General features: G+C 39.3%; 1 protein-coding gene across 6 annotated transcripts in view; it reads right to left on the bottom strand.

The window, feature by feature from the left end:
* Positions 1–14,407, bottom strand: part of DSCAM (DS cell adhesion molecule) — a 427,910-nt gene that overhangs the window by 230,539 nt on the left and 182,964 nt on the right. The window lies entirely within an intron of this gene.

Below are 14,407 nucleotides of genomic sequence, written 5' to 3'. Positions count from 1 at the left end.
CAGCTTGCAGCAACTGTAATCAGTATGAAATAGCTAATCAGTTGCAAGATGCCAGATGGGAAGAATCCTATTTCTGAGCAGAAAACTGGCCTAGGCAAACCAAAAGCTTCTTCCACCCGCCCGCCCCCTGGATTTTCGAGCAACAACTGAAGCTTCAAAGGACAGGAGTTCATAAGGGCAGGTTATCCCTACAGCCATGATGTCTCTGGGTCTGCCAACTCACATAAAAATATGGTAAGAGTAAATCTAAATAAGGAAACAAGTCTTTCTGAGCCTAGACTTGCCCCAGATATAGTTGACCTGAGAATGTTGGGAGTTGTAGTCAAAAACCTCAGGGAGGTACCCACTGAGAGAGGCCAGTGTAAATTAATGTAAGACATACATGAGATGAGATGTGCATTTCCTACACTTTTTGTGCAGGATTACTGTACAGGATTGGGATAATCATAGTCTGGCTTTCAGCTGCGCTCATCTACCTCCTAGATATCTATGCTGAGGCGGGCAGGGAATTCAACTGTTCTCATATTCAGCTAAATGAACTGAAACTGTCTTGGGGACATAGAGTAAGCACTATGAGAAATTACACATATAATACAGTATCTTATCACCTGCAACTTGCAGTTATGAATCTGATCAAGGGCATGGCATTAACTGAACCACGAACCCGAAAAACCGATAAACTGGGCTGGTTAATGGTTCAGTTCGTGACTTGGTTCAGGGATCCCATTTTGCCGAAACAAAACAAAATGCCAAACATTTTGCCCTCGGTGCTTTGTTTTCTTCAGCAAAAGGGGATGTCCACTCATCTCCTTCCCTCTGCCTCTTTTTCTTCCCCCACCTGCTCCTGCCATCATCATATCATCTGCCACTGCCATCATCCTCAGAGGCAATGGGCTGGGCTTCCCTGCTAGGAACTGGCCATTGCCTCTGAGCATGTACCTGCCTCTCAGATGATATGTGCAGAGGGCATGTGCAGAGGAAGCTGCTGACTCCTGGCAAGGAAGCCAGACCTTGACCCATTTTTTTTCTGAGGGGTTGTGGTGGTTCATAATTTATGGTTAGCTACGAACCACAAAACCTCATGAACCACCAGTTTTCTGGTTCGTGCCGGTGTCTAGTCAAAAAAATCTAATGGCAAAGGCACAGCACAAGAAACACAGTTTTTAAAAGTCAAAGTTAGGCTACAACTCAGCAGATAATGGGATGTGTAGAGGGCTAGAACGTTAATGAGTCTCTTAGACCAAAAAGAAAAAGAAAAGAACAAAGCAAGACAGTTCTGTCTCTGTTCCTATACAACTTACAGAAAGTCTGAAAGAGCCATACATGTGAAGCCTAGCCTAGAGAAGAGACTATTATGGTAACCATCTTCAAACATACGATGATGGAGCAGATTTGTTTTCTGTTGCTCCAGGGCTGAAGACCAAAACCAGCAGGCTACAGTTCCAAGAAAGGGGATTCAGATTCAACACAAAATTTCTTGGCAGCATGAACTGCTAGAGGAGCAGGCTGCCTCAGAAGGTGATAGACTCTCATTAAAGATTTTTTAAACAGAGGCTTGGTCACCATCTGTTTTGAGTGTGGTGATGGTGGATTTCCTGTGTCGCTAGGATATCGGACTAGATTATAAGACAGGAAGACAAAGCATTACGTTGTCAACAGATTCCTCCATGATTTTCCTTCTCTAGTTTTCACATATAGTATTGGTGCATTGGTAGACTTGAAGGCACAGTAGGGAACTGAATTTTCAGCTATCCAGTCAGCCATTTTGAATATAACCTGCTCTTATTCCATACCTCATTTCATAAATCTTTCTTTTCCACCTGCTTCTCTCCATGACAGTCCATCTCTAGCTTAAACTACTGGACATATAACAATCAAGATGCTGTACCCCAGTCTTAAATCGGACATCTCAAAATATGACATGTCATCTTAGGGCAAAGTAACAATTACACACAGAAAGAACTCACAGGACTCCCAGCAAGCAACTTGCTTCAATAATGTCAGTAATCCAAATGAAACCTTATATGACTCAGTCTTAATAGCCTCCATGCTACCACACCCTTTTTTCTTGGACAGTGATCTGCTTTAAAAGCCAGCATCAGGAAGTAGTCTGGCCTCAAAGGAAACCTTCCAGTAGACACGGAGAACCTGTTAAGGTAAGAGTGAGCAAAACGTAGCCCTCTATGTTGGTGGACTGCATCACCCATCAGTCTTAGCTGCCATGGTAAAGGGTGAAGAATGATGAAGTCCAGCAACATCAGGAGGGGAACAGTTTGCTCACTCATAGATTAAGCAGCCTGATACAGAGTAATTCAGATAATATATTGTCTAAAGTCCTGGATGAGCTCCTATACCACAGCACAGATACAGACTTTTCCTCTTTACCTACTGGCCTTCAGAAACTAAAATACTGTATGGGAAGAAGAGTGTAGAGATATAGATTTGATGGTGATGACAGGACTATGATCAATGAGTGCTCAGGTGAATGTACTTATGAAATATCAGGTAAAAGTACTTATGGGTTTTTTCTGCAAACCTCTGCATTAAACATGTGAAGGTCTTATTGACTTCTGGGAGGGGTTGGGATGTAGCAGGTGGGTAATGTGTATCCCCATGTCTTCACCACTCATTTAACCATACATGGATTCTGTCATAGCAGCTGAAGAGAGCTCCTAGCAGGCTATTGTTTTCCTCCTAGTTTGTTTCTCCTTCTGGTGATTGCAGGTAAGGAAGCACAATAGTCCTGGTAGTGATATTTCCTCCACACACACCCTTTGGTTTAATAGGTGTATGCTGTGTGATTTCTGAGGGTTTTTTAATAGTGTTTACAGGTTTATCCTAAAATAAGAAGCTTATACCATGTCCCTGACAGGCAGCAACCATGGCAGCTGGATGTGAAAAACAGTCTTGAGGCCCAACTACAAATGAATCTAACAATTAGTTTCATTCAAAAGTCACTGGAGTAGGAGCATAATTCCTTGCTTGAGCACCTTGGCCAGGAAGGAGATGTCAGCCCCATTCAAGAAATGATGATATCCTTGGGGTAGTTTCTTTGGTAATAGTTGTATTACACCATCCTTTAAGGTGAAGTGGAACTGCAAAGTCTTTCAAAGAAGCATTTATCACCATCTAGGCCCAGATAACTAGTCATGATAGATATAATCAAGAGATCCATGATAGATATAATAAACTAAGAAGTGAAAACTTGAGCATGCAAATGTTTGTCTGAAATTGTGACACTATTTTGTCTCAAACCTTAAAACCTAAAGATCATCGGGGGGACGTACTAGAGGGCACCATGGATGTTAATATTGACTAACCTGTGTTAATTATGGTATCCAAAGTGGACTAGATAAGATTATTCACAGATCTCTTGATTTATGAACTGTGATACAGTATTAGACTCTGTGTCTGGGGTATCTGAATTTGCTACTGAACTGGCTGGTCCAACCTAACTTACATTGAAAGCTGAGTTCCTGCTTACGTTAGAAGTCCCTGGTAACTGAATTTACTCTCATCAGGTCTCTCAAGAAAAGCTGTAAGTACTCTTTAGGAAAACCTGAATGCTGAAAGTCATTATTTTGTTTCTTTGTGGTAATTTCTAAATACAATTACATGTGGACTCTGTCATCAGGCATCCTATTTTGTTTATATTTTACATTTTTGTTTTCATACCATGAGGGTTACCTAGGTTTCTCAGGTAGTCAATTATCCATGTTTTAAAATGCACATAGTCATATTAGTTGGATGCGATGGGAACTGTAGTCCAACATGTCTGGAGCACCCACCTTGGGGAATCCCACCATACCCAAACATAAGTGGGGTCTTGACCTGAGAACTTAATCCGTATTGGAAGGCAGTTCTCAAGTCAAAAAGTTCTCAGGTCAAATCTGCATTTCCCATAGGAATGCATTGAGAACCATTTGATCCGTATCTGCTCTTTTCCGTCCATAGAAATTAATGGGAAGCTGCTATTCCTCCTTCAACCACTAGAGGGGGATATTTTGTTTCTTTTTTTCTTAGGTCAAGAAAGGTTCAGGGAAGACAGGGAAAATACAGTCCAGGCAGTACAGTGGACCCTTGACTTCCAGAATTAATCTGTATTGGAACGGTGGCTGCAGGTCAAAAAGTCTGTAGGTCAAGTCTCCATTGAGCTACAGTGCATTGAAAACAGATTAATCCCGTAACAGGCCATTTTTGTTCCATTTTGTTTTGTTTTTTTCTGGTCTGTAAGTCAAATCTCAGTCTGCAAGTCAAATCTAAATTTTGCGGCCAGAGAAGTCTGTAACTCAAAAAGTCTGTAAGTCAAGCCGTCTGTAAGTCAAGGGTCCACTGTAGTAATGCAATTTCATTTCATTTGAATGAAAAGAAAAGACTCAGAATTAAATCTAGCCTTTAATCCTTACTAGAGTAAATCCATCAACACATATGTAAGTCCAGCTGATTCAGTGGACCTACTTTAGTTATGATTAACAATTCAGTTTAACCCATATACATCTTGTTCCTGCTATTGCCCAATGGCTATTGCACTTGTATGGTATCTACGCTGTAGACTTTTAGTATTATGTCAAGATCTCTGTATTTATCTATCTTGTTTACTTTGAGTGCCCTTCTGAATTCTTTGCACTTTTATATTCTATTTCTCATTTTATTCTGACATTGTTTTAACTGTTTTAAGATTTTTAGGTCTGGGCTTGATGTATATAATGCTTTGAGCTTTTATTTGTGAATCATTTAGAATGTTCTGTTGCTAGGTGGTAGAGAAATAGAAAAGCTTAGCTGGGATTAACAAAGTGAATATATTGTTTACAGAAATAGTTTGAGTATTAATGAAGAAAACAAAAAAAATCTGATGGCTTCAAAATAATTTTGTGAAATTTCTTTTCATGAGTACAAACATCAAAACAACAATAGTACTTACTATTGATTACTATACGTATAAGGTAGGAGAAGCTAATGTAGAAGCTATTTTACACACCTGGAATACTGATTCAGATTCTAAAAGCTATCACAACCTTTATTTTTGTTTTAACTTTAAACATGCATTAAAAATTCAAGCAAAATAGTAAGAAAAATCAGGTTTACTTCATTATAATTAATTTTAAGTAACCAATTGGCTTTTATCTTTCTCACTTGCAAAACATGATAGCTAATTCCAACTCTGTATGCATGCAATTGTAATGGTTCTGCAGAAAAACAAATTAAGTTCTGTGTCCTTGGGGTAAAGTTGATGGAACGTATTTTAAGATTATTTTCAAGGGCATAAATATTTCAGCTTCTAGGCCATGAAAATAATGTGCCAATGAGAATCATCCCCCCTCTCCCATGTTAACAGTGACGGTTTTCTTCATCTCAGCTTGGAAATGCTAAATGGGTTGACAGTCTGCTTGCCAGTCCGTTTAATCCTCCTCTCTCTGTGGGTTTGTAGGGAGACAGTGGCAGTCCAAGTTATTTTTGGCCAGGCACCACAGCACAAAGCCCCTTCAGGAGCCTTCATTTAGTCTGTGGCCTAACTGGCAACTGCTCTACCTGCAGAATGTGAATGGATGTTGCCATGGAGATAGAATAATTCTTTTTTAGTTCTGTCATAGAATTACTGGAACTGTTCTGGTACAGGGTCACTTCAGGGTGGAAAAAAAATAACAGCTAAAAGGGAAAAATAAACAAAAGGGGAGAATCTGGTGTATTGCATAAGCTTCCTGTGTCTTCAGAATTGATCAATAAACTAAAACATCCACATTCTCCATTATGCAGCTAATTCCTAAAGTGAGAGGCAGAGATGATCGCTTACCATGAAGCAAGAGTATTCTGCCCCATTATCATTGCAATGAAAGGCCCTCATGTGTGGCTGGCTGGCCTTCATGCATTTCCAACATGACAGCTGCTCTCTCACCCCTGTCAAGGTGCATCTTATCCAGTGCCACTCAAATTATTTGTTTCTGAGGCAAAACCTCACATGCCACCTCTTTCCATCACCAGCAGTATAAATACAACAATACTAAATTATTTAACTAAACAAAACCAGTCCTGTGAGGTGGCTATCTCACTGGCTAAAGACAGTCCTTCCTTGGAATAAAACTGTTCCCATTTACTGAAAATTAAATTACCTTTTATGCATATGACTGACATCATAAGTCACAGCTATTTTTTTAGAAGCAAAAATGTACACAATGTTTGTGATTTAAAAATTAAAACCAATGCCACCAGAAAGCTGCGTGAAATAGTTTGCTTTGTGGGGAAAAAATAAATGTGTTGTGCACTATATTTGTAATATAATGCTGGAGGCATTCAAGAGAAAATGGGACAGTTTTGCCTTGACTTGGATTCCTGCATGGAGCATGGGGTTGGACTCAATAGTCTTATAGACCCCTTCCAACTCAAATATTCTATGATTCTATTAAGGATTTGCAGTAAATGAGGCCACTTTTCCCCCAGCATAATCTTAAACTGGGTGGCATTATCTCTATTGTTACTACTCCCCCCCCCCCAAAATCAGATGTACAGTATGTCTTCTCACAATAATAAACCCATCCTCCTTTAATCACAGTATTTGTTAACCTTGACACTCCTACAATCAATTAAGTATGAAGTCACTGGAATGCCACAAATCGTATTCTCAAAGGAAGGATTTTAAAAGGAGAAAGTGTTGTCAACACAGTTAATTAAATCTACTTTCATCACTCAACTATTTTGTTCAGATATCACCAAAGAGGCTGAAAATATCAAATATCATCTCATTCTCTCGTATGAAAAGCTCACCAGTCAAGATCCAGTGCTGCATATTTCCAAGAGAAATGAGCATTTCAACTCCTTAAAGCAGAGGTAGGCAACTAGGTGCCTTCTTTATGTTTCACTTCCATCTGCCCCCCAGCACATTGATAGGAATTTTAGTAACTGAAGTTCAAAACATCTGGAAGATACCAGTACCATAAAAACTACAAGTGATTAACAATGTTCCCGAAGATAATATTTAAACATGGCATTAGTTACACAGATTTTATTATTATTATTATTATTATTATTATTATTATTATTATTATTATTATTATTATTATTATTATTATTATTATTATTATTATTATTATTATTATTATTATATAAGGATTTACTATGAAATAAATATTGTTGCATCTTATTTTAGTTGAAGGAGAATTTTGGCTGGGCCTCAACTGAAGAATTCAATTAGGCAGGTAGAAAGATAAATTTCTTTTCCCCCCAACTATTATTACTTTCATAACTAAACAGTTTTGGATTAAAATGTATTATGCTCTTATCCGTAAGCTGAAATCTTGTTCCATAATATATGCTACATAAGGCTGTTGATATCAGGGGCAGCCAAAAAAAAATTGAAACAAAAACATTCTGATTCTCCCCCCCCCCCCAATGGTCTTAAGGCTGTTGGATCCCTTTCATTGTGGGGAAATTGTTGGTGGCCATGGGATGGCGAAATTTTTTTTAAAAAAATGCTGCAACAAGTAAAATTATCCCACCAGCAGCAGGACTTTTCAGAAATTAAAGTCATCTCCCCCATCCCGTTGTCGCCAATGGATTCTCCATAATGAAGGCAATCCCTAGGAAGCCTTGGGACCTTTGGGAGGAATCAGAACTTCTTTGTTTCTGAAAAATTGCTGTGGCTGATGATGTCATCCATCAAATGCAGCATAACATTTAACCACTGAGATATACAGTATATGCAGATATATTTCTCTGGAAACAAGAGTCCTTGATACTACCTGGTGATATTTGAACAAGTATTTGTTCAGGAAAAGTGACTAAAATTATTTAAAAATTTATATGCAACTTTTCTCACACATTTAACTCAAGATAATTAATCATATAGTAGAAACAATTCTGGACAAAAATACCTTTTCTAATAGCTGATCTTTTGGGGAGTGTGTGTGATAAAATAATAATTATAATTCTGTGCTGTCAAGTCAATTCTGACATGACAAACTTTTCCTGGGATTTCTAGGTGGAGAGTACTAAGAAATGGTTTACCATTCTTCTGGGTGCACCCTGGGACTGGGCAGCTTGCCCAAGGCCACACAGGCTGGATCTTCTCCCAATAGTCATGGCGGGGGGCGGGGGGAGCAGGACTCGGCTCCACACCCAGATATTAAACTCATTGAGCTATCCAACCAGGATGTGGTGAAATGGGAAGGATTTTTGTGAAGTGGGAGGACTGTCAAATAACTGAGGGGGAAGATCCCACGGCAAACCTTTTGTGTGTGGGGCCAAGGCAATCCTTTCTGCTTAAATTTCAAGTATGTGCTTGCTCTTCTCCCTCTCCATCTCTGAGAGACAATGTGAAGGCTACCAGCAGGGTTTTTTGCAGCTTGGTGGGGGGTACGGCTAGGTGGGGGGTTGTTTCTGTGCCCTGATGGATCTTGCAATGTGAAAAGTAGACTGTAATATTAAATTAAATTTAAATGTGAAATTAGATTGTAATTCTAAAATGTAAAATTTATTTATTTATTTTTGTATTCTGTGGCTTCTAGGGTTTGTGTCCTGTGACCTCTCTGTTGTTTTAAAATGTATGGGTTTAAAATGTGACTCCAAAGTCTTTTTTCTTTGGGGATCTGTTTGCTGTAATAATGGCTGCTGGTTGTTGATGTAGGCAGGCTGTAAAATGCAGTTTAGACTCCATAGCCTTTTTTTCTTAAAATCAGAAAATATTCTGTGAGGGGCTGTGCTGGCTGTTAATGCAGGCAGGCTGTAAAATGCAGTTTAGACTCTCTTTTTGTGATGAGGAGTTCTGTGCTTGAGTAATACTTGCTGGATTCTGTGGCTTCTAGGGTTTGTGTATTGTGACCTGTCTTTTGTTTTAAAATGTGTATTTAAAATGTGACTCCAAGGTCTGTCTCTTTAACATCAGAAAACTGTGGTGCTTGTTGATGTAGGCAAGCAGGCAGGCTTTAAAATGATTAAAATGGAGTCTACTGTAGACTCAAGGCTCTTCCCCCCCCCCTTTGTCTTCTCTCTCTCCTCTCTTTTTGTGCTTAACAGCACAAACATTTGTCGGAGGGGTCTGTGTGCCCCAGTGATAACCTGCTTTCTTTCTTTCCTCTTTTCCCCATTGTTCCTTCCCTCCCTCCCTCCCTCCCTCCCTCCCTCCCCCTCCCTCCTTTCCTGCCCTTTTTTTAAAGCTAAAAGGTGCTTGGCTTGGCTTGGTTTTGTTTAAAAGCTAATTGTTTTTAAAGGTGTTCTGTTTAGAAGGTGTTCCCTCCCCCCTCCCTCCTTTCCTGCCCCCTTTGTTTTAACCTAAGTTCATCTTAGGTCAAAATAAGAAAAATTCTCCCCCTAGTGATAGAGGACAGATTAACCGGCTTTGCATTAGTTCCTATGGAAACTAATGCTTCGACTTAAGAACGGCGCTTCTAGATAAGAACGAAAAACAACCGGAATGGATTAAGTGGTTTTCAGTGCATTCCTATGGGAAATTTTGCTTCTACTTACGAACATTTTCTGGGACAGATGAAGTTCATAAGTAGAGGTTCCACTGCATTTGGTTTCCATACAGAACTAGTACTCTGGTTAACTGTAGGAAGCTGTAGGATACTGACAGAGTCCTATCCCTGGGGAAAGTGCATCTTTGCCCATATTTGGATCTCAAGAGAGAGAGAGGTGCTGAAAGAATGATATGAAATTATAAATAGTGGCAAGAGAAAGGGTTAAAGATTTCTTTCTATACCACCACTTCCCTGCAGATGAAAGCATAAGCAACAGACAGCTAACTAGGGAGCAAATTAGATGCTATGGAGAGCTCTGTCAGGAAAGTGTTGTGTTAAAAGCCTAAAACTTTTTCTGATCTCTTGTAGGGTGCCAAATAACAAGGTTTTTTTAGCATTATTATTTATTTTTTATTGGTCACTTCCTGGTGACTGCTTAGTTTGTATTTTGATGATGGGAGAAGACTATGTGTCAGGAACAAAGATTTTTTTTCTTTTTAATTGCATATTAATTCACTGTCTGATCTGATTTTCAGAGACTCTCAAATATCAGGAAGGGAACAGTGAGAACATATGGAGTAAACCTGACAAAGAACTATAGAAGACCTCAGTTAGAGCACCAGACCTCATCAAAACAATTCCTCCACATGGAGCTATCCAACGTGCTGAAATTCCAGCTTCAGTCTACAGTGGTGCCTCGTGCTTCCTCAAAGATGATATACACACGATTGGTTTATCATATTTTATGGCCTGCATTCACCACTATTTTATAGCTGGCATGTAATCTGAATTTTGCTGTAAATTTTCTTATTCAGGAAAATTGTAAATTTGTCAAATTTCATATGTTTATGAAAATTTGTTTAGGCTCAAAATTTTGTTCTCATTCAAGGGTGATCTTTGTGCATATGGTTCTCATGCTGTGTTGTTTAAAAACAAAAACAAAACAAAAACAAAACCCTCTTCCAATACATATAAAGTATTTTAAAGTAGTGGGTTTCAATATGTCCTTCAATGGTGCCAACTCAGTAGGGACTTTCAGACAGATGTCGAGGGCACCGTGTAGCAAAATGAGGATGAAAATGCCCAAATGGAGCCAGACTGTCATACCACCTTTTAAAGCAGACCTAGGCAAAGTGAGGCCCGCAGGCCACATACGGCCCACGAACCACTCCTGTCTGGCCCACCTGTCACTGCTGAGTGATCCAGAGCTCCGGCTCCGGTCACTCAGCATGGCAGTAAGCAAAACTCGTGAGATCCGATGCTGGGATCTCACAAGTTTTGACTGTTACTCTTGAGCCATAGACTGCGGAGCCTGTGGCTCAAGAGGTCAGAAGCAATCCTTGTGCAGGCAACGTGATGATGCATCACATTGCCTGCACGGGATAGAAGATAGTCGGAAAGGAAGGCCGCAGGGGAACAGAGGGCAGGTGAGTTAGCTCAGTGTTGGGGTTTTTTTCTACCCCCCCCCCCGTGGTGAATGAATTACAACACTCACATAGTTAACTCCCTAAAAAGGTTTTCATGTGGCCCATGTTTAATTGCCCACCCCTGTTTTAAAGAAATTAATTGCCCACCCCTGTTTTAAAGTATGTGGATTCTTAATAAGAACCTTAGATTCATGGAATGAGTTTTTGAAATAAAAGCTTCCATAATATATGTATTCACCCCGATAACATTTATTTCGCAGTCAATGGTGCAAGAAAGGCATAACAGAAGGGGAAAAAAGAGTCTGTTCTGTTTCTTATTCTGTGAACAAAATCTTTAAAAAGAGATAAATTGTGATAACTGTTGAGCCTCATCATTTGGTGGAAAGTGAAATGTTGAATAATTGATCAGTTGGAAGTGCTTAATGTAGAGTGCTTTTCATATATTGGAACATCACACCACAGTTGTCAGCACAGTTCAGCTGGAACAGCTCTTACTCTGAACAACAGATCACTATTACATAAGATAACAATCAGCATTAGGTACTGACGGGCAAGCACAGTTGGTGGTCATTTCTAAGTTTCTTCAGTTCTCCGTCTCTTTACTCTTCCATTTTAAAATCCTTCTTTTTTCAAATTATACACCCCAAAGTCTGACTTGAATGTTTATTTTTCCACTCAAGCCTGGCTAATGAAGAGCCAATCCTACCTTGAAATGTGGAATTGGAAACAATTTACTTCTCATACTCACAAACATCAGGAGTTTACTACCCATAATCTAACTCGCATGGGATGATTTCAAACTGTACTCCCTAATAAACTAACTGTCCCAGCCAATTACACTTGACAGAAAAATATCTCACCTTGACCATAATGCAGGAAGACATGTACAGCATTCAAACACAGAGATCTATATCGGGGTTTCCCAACCATTTCAAGTTGAGATCCACTTTTATAATAGCCAAGTAACTTCTGATGCCCATGCCACATCTGCATAAAAAGGCACTTTAATGGGGTAAATAAAACACCATTAATCACCAATTAATTGACCCTCACACCAAATACAATGAGTTTGAATAAGGAAAGCTTCACTGCCACAGCAGTTTACCATGCTTGCCCGCCCTCTCTTCTTACCCACCACCTCTCTTTCAGTAATATTGCCATGTAATTAAGCCTCTTCCTGGTTCCCCGTGTAGCAAAAATTCCTCCCCAAGAGCTCATCTTTTGTTCTGCTGACTTCCCTTCCCACCACAACCCCTTCTGCTCCCTTCATGCCCTCCATGCCTGCCAAGGCTATCACGGTCCAACTCTAAAAAATACTAGTCTCCTACTTCCTGGTTATCTCCAACACACATACCTCCCTCTTTCACTCCATCTGCTACATCGAGCAACTTAAGAACGAAAGGGGAGAAGCCCAGGACAATTATGTACCTGTTGGGCAGGCAGGCTGGTGAGCTTAGCCTCTGGGCACAGAGGCAGTTTGTCAACATCTCAAGCCTGGCCCACTTGCTGAAGCAAAAGAAGTGCAATCACTGCGGGCAGGCCTGGGGTTGGAAGACTCATGGGGGTATGAAGCAGCATCAGATTTAAGAGATGGAGTAGTATTGTTATATGTCTGAAAAGTGCTTCCGATTTATGGCAATTGTATCAACTTTAAGTCCCGCACCCAAGAAAATATTTTTGTCATCTCCCTTGGGGGTTGCAATCCACAGGTTGAGAACCCATGAGCTATATAGTCATAAATCTGGATATGACCCTTATTAATGAAGCCCATAATGCTATTGGCCCCTTCTGCTACAGCACTGAATTTTGAAAATTCACATTCTTTTTTTCTCTTTCTCAGCAATTGTAGACAAGAAGGTTTATAAATTTATTTATTTATTTAATATAATTTATATGTCACCTTTCTCCACACAATGGACCCAAGGAGGCTCAAAGAACTAAAATCATAAAACATTCAACTATTTCAAAAACACTATGTAAACATCAAATTAAAGTTTGTCTACTGTACATTCTTTTTAATAAATTAGTGTGATCTTACACATATCTACTCAAAGCAGCTCTGTGTCAGATGGGACATACACCCAGGTAAATGTGTTTAGGATTGCACTGTTAAGTCCCTAAAGGGGAACTGAGTACAACATTATTGTATATTAATTAAACTAATTAGGTAGAAATAATGAATAAATTAATTAAACCTAACATTTGCTAATTACAATGAACAGAAGGGATCGGAATAGCCAAAGTTTTGAATGTTAATTCCTTCATTGTCCCTCCACACTCAGCTTACTCACTGGTACAAATAACAAGCTGAAAAGTATGTCAGTATTTTAAATTATCATCATTGCAATATGATAATTTTTCTTTGATCCTTATACCGATCTAACCCGTTTGGCCACCCACCTATTCAATCCACTCAAGATTGTGGAATTTTGTATTTTGTTTTCCCTATTATATTCTGCATATTATATTCTACTAAAACACACTCACGTAGCAGTGGAGCTGGAATTGCATCAGAATATGTCCTCTGAAGTCTTCCTGGTCATAGAGATTGATTTAGCCCTTATTAAGTTAAAATACTGAGAAGGGAAAATAAGCTAAATTAAATACAGGAGGAAATGCATCCGACAATCTCTTAAAAAAATCCTTAGAACATTCAGTTAGAAGCCCAGTAACAAGAACATTAATTGTGAAAACTTATATTGCTCATTTTCAGTTATAAATCATTTGACTTATTTTTTTTCTCCCAGATTTTTCCATTATCCCCTCCCTCTCTGTGTCAGTTTTCCCTGCAGTTTGACGTTCTTATTTAATATGACTGTTCAGACCAAACTGATATAGTAACTTTGACAACAACAAAAAATTAACAGCAATATGATATAAATGACAGGAGCAGAGTGCATGAATGGATGAACTAACGAATGAATCATCATCATCATCATGTGCCATCAAGTCAATTCTGACTTATGGTGAACCCTTTTTTCCAGAGTTTTCTGGGTAGAGAGTACTTGGAAGTGGTTTTCCATTCTCTTCTTCGGGGGGACGGGGTGGGATCCTGGGACTGCGCAGCCTGGCCAAGGCGACACAGTCTGGCTCTACTCAAAGGAGGCACAGGGGGAAACTGAACCCCCAACCTCTGGTTCCACAGCCAGATACCTAACTCACTGATACAGCTGGATGAATGAACAGAAAGGGATAAATGGAAAAACAGAAGACTCTGATTCTCTTTCCCTCTCTCTGTCACACATACACACTTCCTTCCTCTTCATGATGAAAAAACGTATATGTGACTAACATGCAAAACTAAAATATTACTTTTTTAAAAAAAATGTTGCAGTACATGTTGCTTTGTGGCAGCCAAATTGTCATTATTGTTGCTCCCTTCACAGAGTTTATGTTTTATGCCATTTTATTAACACACTGAGGTGATTACAACTAATAATCATATGCCATCAAATCAGTTATGATTCATGGTGAACCTTCTTCTTTTAGGTTAACCAGGTAGACAATATTCAAAAGCAGTTTACCATTCCC

Source organism: Pogona vitticeps, chromosome 3 (genome assembly GCF_051106095.1).
Source record: "Pogona vitticeps strain Pit_001003342236 chromosome 3, PviZW2.1, whole genome shotgun sequence".
Classification (NCBI taxonomy): domain Eukaryota; kingdom Metazoa; phylum Chordata; class Lepidosauria; order Squamata; family Agamidae; genus Pogona; species Pogona vitticeps.
The sequence above is the reverse complement of the archived record's forward strand: the minus strand, read 5'-3'. Positions and strand labels throughout refer to the sequence as shown.